Below are 9,094 nucleotides of genomic sequence, written 5' to 3'. Positions count from 1 at the left end.
ACAGAGTGCAGCGTTGTGGAAACGGGCCACTTCCACGGAGAAAGGGGATGCGCTGTGCGTCGAAGGCCACGTGCTTCCTGCAGGAAGATTCTCCTCAGAGTCTTTGATCGCATCCATGTCAGGGGTCGAGGAGCCCCCTCACAGGCTCTGAAGGGCCAGGCGTGCCCGGAAAGGCGCACAGCACGTGCAGTGACCTACACACGGGATGGCAAAGCTGCACTGCTCAGGGCGCGGACTACTTAGACAGCCAGGGTTGATGCTGTCTGGGACGCAAGGCGCGTTGACTCGACGTCACAGTGCGGTGCTCTGAATCACAATAACGTCATAATCCGGGGGGCTCAGCAGGGCTAGATAAGGCCGCGCAGGGCCCATAAGTCTGTCAGTCGGACATTGCGGTCAAGATGATCACGGGAGTCCGAGGGCCCGGCCCTCCTGACGAGGAACCAAGCTCTCCGGCCATGATGGGACTCTGCGCCTGCGGGTTTCGCAGGCAGACGAGGATTCTGCAGGTAGTCTTCTGCCTGCTGGCCTTCGTGACGTGCCTGGGGTCCGTGATCTACCTGTACAGGCACTCACAGCTCCAGTTCCAGCAGCAGCAGGAGACGCTCTCCGGCCTGGTGGAAGTGATGTATGAGCAGCGGTCCAGGCTGGAGCAGTCCCTTGAGAAGGAGCGTGCGGAGCACAAGACCCAGGAAGATTTTGGGGTACATAAATTAAAAGCTCAAGAAGCCCTGAGCAAGGAGAAGGAAGGCGCCATGAACCACGACGTCACCCTCCCCTCTCGGCACATGACCCTGAAGAATCAGCATGAAGGAGCCAAGAAGCAGCTCCTGGACTTACAGGCGCAGTATAACTCCCTAAAGCTGGAAAACCGGCGCGCGTTGGAGAGCCACAACCAGAAATACGCCCAGCTCCAACGGGAGAATGAGAACCACGTGGAAATGCTGCTGGATACAATATCGAAACTATTGGAAGACAGTACGGTTCTTCGCAATGCATTTGAAGAGGTCCGCTCTAAGCTGCGTAGTGCACAGGAGAAGCTGAATAAGATGCATCAGCTGAATGAAGCTCTTCGGAGGATACCAAGCTACAAGCTGGTCCCAGCCCTGAGGCACCACCCATTGCAATTACAGGCCCCAGATGAGAAGCCTTCCCGAGCCTTTGATGCTGAATTGCAGCGCATTCGCGAACAGACTGGCCTCCCAGCGAACACTCTGGAGACGCCAACAGACTCTGGGAAGAAAACCCCAGAACGTGCTGCCCAGACTGCAGTATCTATCGGAAAATTGTTGGTACCCTGGACAGGGTCTCTTGAAGTTCTGACTGGCCTCCAAGCAAACACTCTGGAGACGCCAACAGACTCTGGGAGGAAAACCCCAGAACGTGCTGCCCAGACTGCAGTATCTATCGGAAAATTGTTGGCACCCCCGACGGGGTCTCTTGAAGTTCTGACTGGACTCCAAGCGAACAATCTGGAGACGCCATTAGACTCTGGGAAGAAAACCCCAGAACGTGCTGCCCAGACTGCAGTATCTATCGGAAAATTGTTGGCACCCCCGACGGGGTCTCTTGAAGTTCTGACTGGAATCCAAGCGAACAATCTGGAGACGCCAGCAGACTCTGGGAAGAAAACCCCAGAAAGTGATGCCCAGGCTTTGGAATCTATCAGACAATTGTTGGTACTCTTCAGGAACTCTTGAAGTTCTGCCACAGCCAGCCTTGCCTCTGTGGCTATCAAATGATAGAGATAGCCGTGCGGTGCGTTTCTAGAGGACGGTGAATAGCATCCAGGCTGGAGAGGAGCTGTTGAAAGACTTAAAGACGATAAACTTCACCATCAGAAACAGCACCATCTACTATGATGAATTTGGGAACATGAATATTGGCTAAGACATTGTGACCTGGCCGGTGGACAAGAATGGGATGCCTTTTACGGCCCTGTTGGCGAGTACACAGGAAATCTGACCCTTGATGCTGATCAGATTCAGTGCCACACGGAGAGACAGCTAACAACCTTTGATAGCTCTATACTCCAGTGTGTGTGAAAGAGAAAGGGTACTGTGCAAGCTCTCCATCGAAAGGGGCCAAAGTAGGAATTTAAGGAAAATTGGATTCCACTCCATTCTTGCAAGCCAGGTACTGGAAGCAATATTACTCTCTCCTTTGCTGAAGACAGTGGTGGAACATCTTATTCCCCTCCAACCAGGAGACACTAATGGAAGCCAGGTTACTCTTCTTCATTCAAAGAGAATCCACTGACTCTCAGCCAGCAGAGATTAGTGGAAACCACTCTCCCTCCCATTGGAGCATAATGAAAGCAATGCCATCCACTTCCACCCGAGAGAGTATTGGGGGCTCTTTTATTCTCCCCTTCCCAGCAGAGAGTAATGGAAGACATAGCACTTTTTTCCACCCAGAAGAGAGCCGTGAAGTCACCCTACTCTTCCTGCTCAGAAGAGAGAAGTAGAATCTTCCTACTCACTCCAGCCAAGACCGACTGATGAACGCCAACCACCTCTCCACCCAGAAGAGAACAGCAGCAGCCAATGTTACCTTCTCCACCCAGCCATTATACACTCCCCCTTTCTCACCACGGCAGTGCCAAGGGGCTTCAAATATCCTTTGCAGAATTTTTGCCCACTAGTTTTTTAAAATGAGTTTAGCACTTTTTTGAGAGGTCTGTCTGCTGCCCTTTGTTTTCCTTTTTTTGACATGATGTCTCTCAGCACAGTGGTACCCTACACCTCCGCTATACTTTTTAAATACTAATTCTTTGTAACTTATCTACATGATGGCTATTCCTTTCATCGTTCAAAGATGGCCGCTGCACTGAGGATCATCTCTAAATCTGAGGTACGTGGTCCATCAGCATGATGGAGGTAATGCTCTCCGCCACTCTGTCAAATAGAGCACCGTTTTTCAAATGCTGAATCCCTCAGTAAAGAATGATTATATCTGAACTCAGTTTGTGGAATCTCACACATCCAGTGATCCTTATACTCTTTAATAAAGCATCAGAAATATTAAAAAAATAAAATAAAATAGACCAGACCTTTACTTGTATCTTGCTTATTCTTTACAAACCGTAGTGTTTTTCGTTTGAGACCACGGCAAGGAAACCATGTCTTTTCCTTTCTGTGCACTGGACCAGGTACTCTAGTTTCAGAGCTGCAGATTTATGGTACACTAGAGCGCTCTAATCCTTACCAGCTCAATCGCCACAGTGCACTCCACTCCGCCAGATGTAGCCGGCTAATGGCTGATAACCAGAGATGTGGGATGTTAGCATAAACGCTGTCTAAAATGTAATATTATTTTGATTAATAATGCCTCAAAGTCAATCGCCATGACATCCTTGTCATACATACTTCAGCACAAAACAGGGCTGGGGGGTAACGTTGTGTTGAAATAGCTTAGAAGCCTTCTTTGGGTACTGGCCTGCAAACACCTGAACCTCTATGGTTAATTGCCCATGAAAGTCCTGAGCCACGTGATGACTTTACAGTCTTCAGGTCAGAAACAATTACTTTGATATGCGTTTTTCATCATTGAAATGTTGTTTGTATTCCACAAGCAGCAAAAGTATTTATGGGTGAGATATCCTACTTCGAGCTAGTCTAGTAAAAGCAAGTGCTGGGAATGCAGTGTATTTTCACTAGATCCTTATTATTTAATCTTAATATATTTTAGGCACAAAGTGTTTCTCTTGCATTTTTGCTTCTTGGTTAGTGCTGATTTAGCATAGTTAAATGCTCGGAGAGGGACAGATTGTTGCCAAAAAGTGTTTAGTAGTGTTTACATTTACTTCCAGTGAATGCTTTGCATGCAGGCTCACTTGCAACATGATAGACGTTAAAATAGATGCATATTCTTGTAATAGCCTTTGACTAAATGCAGTAAAATGGTGCATGGATCACCATTAACTTAGTTGTGTCGTAGGAATCACTGTAGAAGGGCTTTGGGCATCAAGGTTTCTTCAGATGGAGTCTGGGTATCGGGGTTCAGAGAAGGATTCATGGGAATGTTTTCTATACAAAGGGTAAAGTCAAGCAATCCGTAATAAGGTATATGTTATGCAGATTTTCGGACCTGAGTCTCACAGTAGTAACAGTTTGGTTCCTAATTAATGCTGAAAGGTGAAACGAGAAAAGCGCCCCGAGTTGGAAAGGTTGCGATAGTCTAGTAACTGGTGGAAGTCTTTTTAAAAAAATAATAATTTGTAGGTGAAGTAGTAACATACACATTTCAGGCGACAGACCAGTAGTATGGAAATTCCATCCTACTACATTGCTTGTCGGTATTCATTCCTGACTCGAGGTTCTTTCTTACGACAAACCAATGGTAGGAGAATGTGCTAGCAGTTAAGAATGTATTTATGAGAGTCCCAAACAACAACAAAGGAGACTTAACAGAGCAACAAAATATACTTTAACAAGCCTCACTTTTTCTTTTCTTAGATTTCTCCGCAATACCCCATGTACGTACTACAGTGGGAAATAAATGTTTTAGTTTTAATAGTGTGACCAAGATGAAAACTTTCTTGCAGGTGTTGCCCCGGGAAAATGGGCCAAACGGGTTGTTGGTGCTTCTCTGTCATGAACATCTGGTTTAGGTGGTTGTTTATGAATTGTTTGTTTATGCTATTTTTAAGACCCTTTTGTCTTCACTGTATGAAAAACAATATTAGTTTTCACAGTCCCGGATTACTTTTTTTAAATTGGTTTATAAACATTTTAGCTGGTTGGTATAGAGCATTGGTACTCACAAACTTTCTCTCAGGGGCCAAATTTACAGTGTGGTTTGTGTCCGAGGGCCGCACCGGTTGTGGTGGGGTCAGTGGGGGAGGGTGCGGGCTAGAGCAACAAAAAAAACTGACCATGAGGTTGATAACAGGTCCCTGCACCGGATGCCTTTGTCCACTGAGCCACCAGACCCGGCATACACACATCTCTCTCCCTCCCTCACTCACTCACTCCCTCTCTCGCTCTCTCTCTCCTTCCCTCTCTCCCTCCCTATCTCGCTCCCTCTCTCCCTCCCTCGCTCCCTGTCTCGCCCCCTCTCTCGCTTCCTCTCTCTCACTCCCTCACTCACTCCCTCCCTCTCTCTCCCTCTCACTCTCTTCCTCCCTCTCTCCCTCACTCCCTCCCTCACTCCCTCCCTCTCTCCCTCCCTCTCTCGCTCCCTGTTTCGCTCCCTCTTGTTCCCGCTCTCTCTCTCCCTCCCTCTATCTCTCCCTCGCTCCCACCCTTTGTCTGTCTCTCTCATTCCCGCTCTCTCACTCCCTCTCTCACTCCCCTCTCCCTCCCTCACTCCCTCTCTCTCCCTCACTCCCTCTCTCTCCCTCACTCCCTCTCTCTCTCCCTCACTTGTTCCCTCTCTCCTTCCCTCTCTCGCTCCTTCCCTCTCCCTCCCTCTCTCTGTCTGTCTCTCACTCCCTCTCTCTCTCTCACTCCCTCCCCCTCTCTCTCTCACTCCCTCCCCCTCTCTCTCTCACTCCCTCCCTCTCTCTGTCTCACTCCTCTCACTCTCTCACTCCCTCTCTCTCCCTCTCCCTCTCTCCCTCTCTCCCTCTCTCCCTCTCTCCCTCCCCTCGCTCGCTCCCTCGCTCCCACCCTCCCTCGCTCCCTCTCTCCCTCTATCTCTCCCTCTCTCCCACCCTTCCTCTCTCGCTCCCTCCCTCTGTCTCTCATTCCCGCTCTCTCACTCCCTGTCTCTCACTCCCTCTCTCACTCCCCTCTCTCCCTCCCTCCCTCCCTCACTCCCTCTCTCTCCCTCACTCCCTCTCTTTCCCTCACTCCCTCTCTCTCACTCCCTCACTTGTTCCCTCTCTACCTCGCTCCCTCCCTCTCTCGCTCCTTCCCTCTCCCTCCCTCTGTCTGTCTGTCTCTCACTCCCTCGCTCCCTCCCTCGCTCGCTCCATCTGTCTCCCTCCCTTGCTCCCTCGCTCCCTCACTCCCTCTGTCTCCCTCCCTTGCTCCATCACTCCCTCTGTCTCCCTCCCTCTGCCTGTCTCTCTCTCTCACTCCCTCTCTCTCACTCCCTGTCTTTCACTCCCTCTCTCACTCCCCTCTCCCTCTCTCTCACTCCCGTCTCTCCGTCCCTCTCTCCCTCCCTCACTCCCTCTCTCTCCCTCACTCCCTCTCTCTCTCCCTCTCTCTCACTCCCTCACTTGTTCCCTCTCTCCCTCGCTCCCTCCCTCTCTCGCTCCTTCCCTCTCCCTCCCTCTGTCTGTATGTCTCTCACTCCCTCTCTCTCTCACTCCCTCCCCCTCTCTCTCTCACTCCCTCTTTCACTCCCTCCCTCTCTCTGTCTCACTCCTCTCACTCTCTCACTCCCTCTCTCCCTCGCTCTCCCCCTCCCTAGCTCCCTTGCTCTCCGCCTCCCTCGCTCTCCCCCTCCCTCGCTCCCTCTCCCCCTCTCCCCCTCCCTCGCTCCCTCTCCCCCTCCCTCCATCAATCCCTCTGTCTCCCTCCCTCTGTCTGTCTGTTTCTCTCTGTCTTCCTCCCCCTCACTTCCCCCTCCCGTCTCCCTCCCTCTCTCACTCTCCCCCTCACTTCCCCCTCCCCGTCTCCCTCTCTCTCTCACTCTCCCCCTCACTTCCGCCGCCCCGTCTCCCTCCCTCTCTCACTTCTTCCCTCACTTCCCCCTCCCATCTCCCTCCCTCACTCTCCCCCTCACTTATCCCCCTCCCCGTCTCCCTCCCTCTTTCACTCTCCACCTCACTTCCCCCGCCCCGTCTCCCTCCCTCTCTCACTTCCCCCCTCACTTCCCCTCCCGTCTCCCTCCCTCTCTCACTCTCCCCCTCACTTCCCCCTCCCCGTCTCCCTCCCTCTCTCACTCTCCCCCTCACTTCCCCCTCCCCGTCCCCCTCCCTCTCTCACTCTCCCCCTCCCCGTCTTCCTCCCTCTCTCACTCTCCGTCTCACTCCCCGTCTCCATCACTCCCTCTCTCCCTCGCTCTCTCTACCTCCCTGTCACCCTCTGTCATCTCACCCTGTCTGTGTGTCAGTCTGGGCTGAGAAAACTTCCAGGCGCGCACACACACACACAGCCACCCAAGCACTTCACAGGTCATTAAAGGCCATTTGCATGCTAATGAGGGGTTGTTGTATTTCACCTCATCTTAGGCCCCTGCAGCTCCACTCTGGCTATGTGAGAATCGCCCGGCCCCCACAGAGCAGCAGAGACTCTCAGAGTCGCGCTACAGCAGACACTCTTTAAAAAAAAAAAAAAAATACATGGGTACGATGTTTGCAAGGTCCGCGGGCCGCCAAGGAAGGCTTGCCAGGCCGCCACCGGCCCGCGGGCCGTACTATGAGTACCCATGATTCAGAGAATGTTGATCCAAAAATTCCCCGTGCTATTTTAGTGTAACAGAAAACAAGTGTACTTGGTTTTCTGACTATTAAGCACCTGCATATTTATTATGCAATTGGCTGAGGGTTTCAATGCGAATGCATGACTTAAATATCAAAAAGTCGGTGTATTATAATCTTCTACTGCTGTCGTAGCACTACCTGTCAAATGAATTATACCATGTTTCAGAGATGTAAATTGCTATTTTTGTTTATTTTACCTGGCAGTACTTTTAGTCACGTACCTCAAATGAAAATGTTATTTTCCATGTCTCCTACTTGATTGGTTACTGTCTGTTTTTGCAGTGAATGAACACATTTTTCAGTGATTTTGCTTCCCCGTTTGCGGGGAGTGCCTATTTGTGCGACAGGACCTGCATAATCACATTTTGTTTTTTTCTTATCCCCAAATTTTTCTTTGTTTTTAGATCGAACCTACTAGACTGCACATGCACTGTCTTGCAAGGCATTTTGTGGCTACCAAAAACATGGAGGGACTTGGATCTCACCCATTGCTTTCCATTGGTTGGCTTTCCTTGTTATTCTCATTTGCCTGCTTCTTATCTTGCCAGTCTTGTGTTTGTCCTTCCCATGTAGCATGCATCTTTACAATTTACAATTACTTCTTTTTTAATTTTTATGAAGTACTGCTGTAAGTGCATGTGTTTTCTTGTCTCCTCCCTCATGTACATCTCTACCCCCCACACGGTTAGCTCTGTTGCCTGACTGCTTCTCCACGCCATCTTAAACTCTCGCCCCTGTGCTTGAACTACTACCCCAACCAGCACCCTCCCTTGTGCTTCGACCCACCAATGTGTTGCTTTCTGTTCTTCCATTCCTTGTTGCTTTTGCGTGCACTCCTGCCCTCCCCCTATTGCTTTTGCATACACTACTGTGTTGCTTCGCCGTCACCACCCCTTCTTTCTTCACCTACCTCCCCTCAACCCCACCCATGTTGCTGTGCAGCATCACTCAGCGCCACCACAGTATCACTCAGTGTCACTACAGCATCACTCAGTGCCACCACAGCATCACTCAGAACCACCACAGCATCACTCCGCACCAACACAGCATCACTCAGCACCACCACAGCATCACTCAGTGCCACCACAACATCACTCAGTGCCACCACAGCATCACCACAGCATCACTCAGTGCAACAGCAGCATCACTCTGTGCCACCACAGCGCCACCACAGCATCACTCATGGCCACCACAGCATCACTCAGCGATACCATAGCATCACTCAACGCAACCACAGCATCAATCAGCAGCACCACCACAGCATCATGCAGCACCACATCAGTGTCACTCAGCATCGCCGTTGCACTAGAACACCACCACATCACCATCACTCAGCAAGACCTGAGTATCATTCAGTATTACCTCAGCATCGTCTCCACACCAGTCACCACCACCACCACCACCACTACCACCTGAGCATCCCCTCAGCCTGCTCTCGGAATCTGGCGTCTGTTGATTTCCCCCTAGCGTCTGGCCGCTGCTAGTGTTATAATACGGGTACTAGTTCCCAACCTTCCCCCTCCGATTGTTTATGCCTCCTCAAAAAAAAACTTTACCAAAGAACCAATGGAATAGACAGAAACAAGTTGCCAGCATTGCAAGAAGAAAAGAAAACTGAGGACATTTTTTATTGTTAATACTTTTTTCAATATGGTCATTCAGTTGTACAGAATGCCTTCTTGGTCATATATAAGGTAACAAAAATGCTTCTGACAC

At 50.3% G+C, this 9,094-nt stretch overlaps 1 pseudogene; it reads left to right on the top strand.

The window, feature by feature from the left end:
- Nucleotides 1–461: 461 nt before the first annotated feature.
- On the top strand, nucleotides 462–1,890 carry LOC147677633 (Golgi integral membrane protein 4-like; annotated as a pseudogene).
- Nucleotides 1,891–9,094: the final 7,204 nt, after the last annotated feature.

This window comes from Lissotriton vulgaris, chromosome 12 (genome assembly GCF_964263255.1).
Source record: "Lissotriton vulgaris chromosome 12, aLisVul1.2, whole genome shotgun sequence".
NCBI lineage: Eukaryota > Metazoa > Chordata > Amphibia > Caudata > Salamandridae > Lissotriton > Lissotriton vulgaris.
The sequence above is the reverse complement of the archived record's forward strand: the minus strand, read 5'-3'. Positions and strand labels throughout refer to the sequence as shown.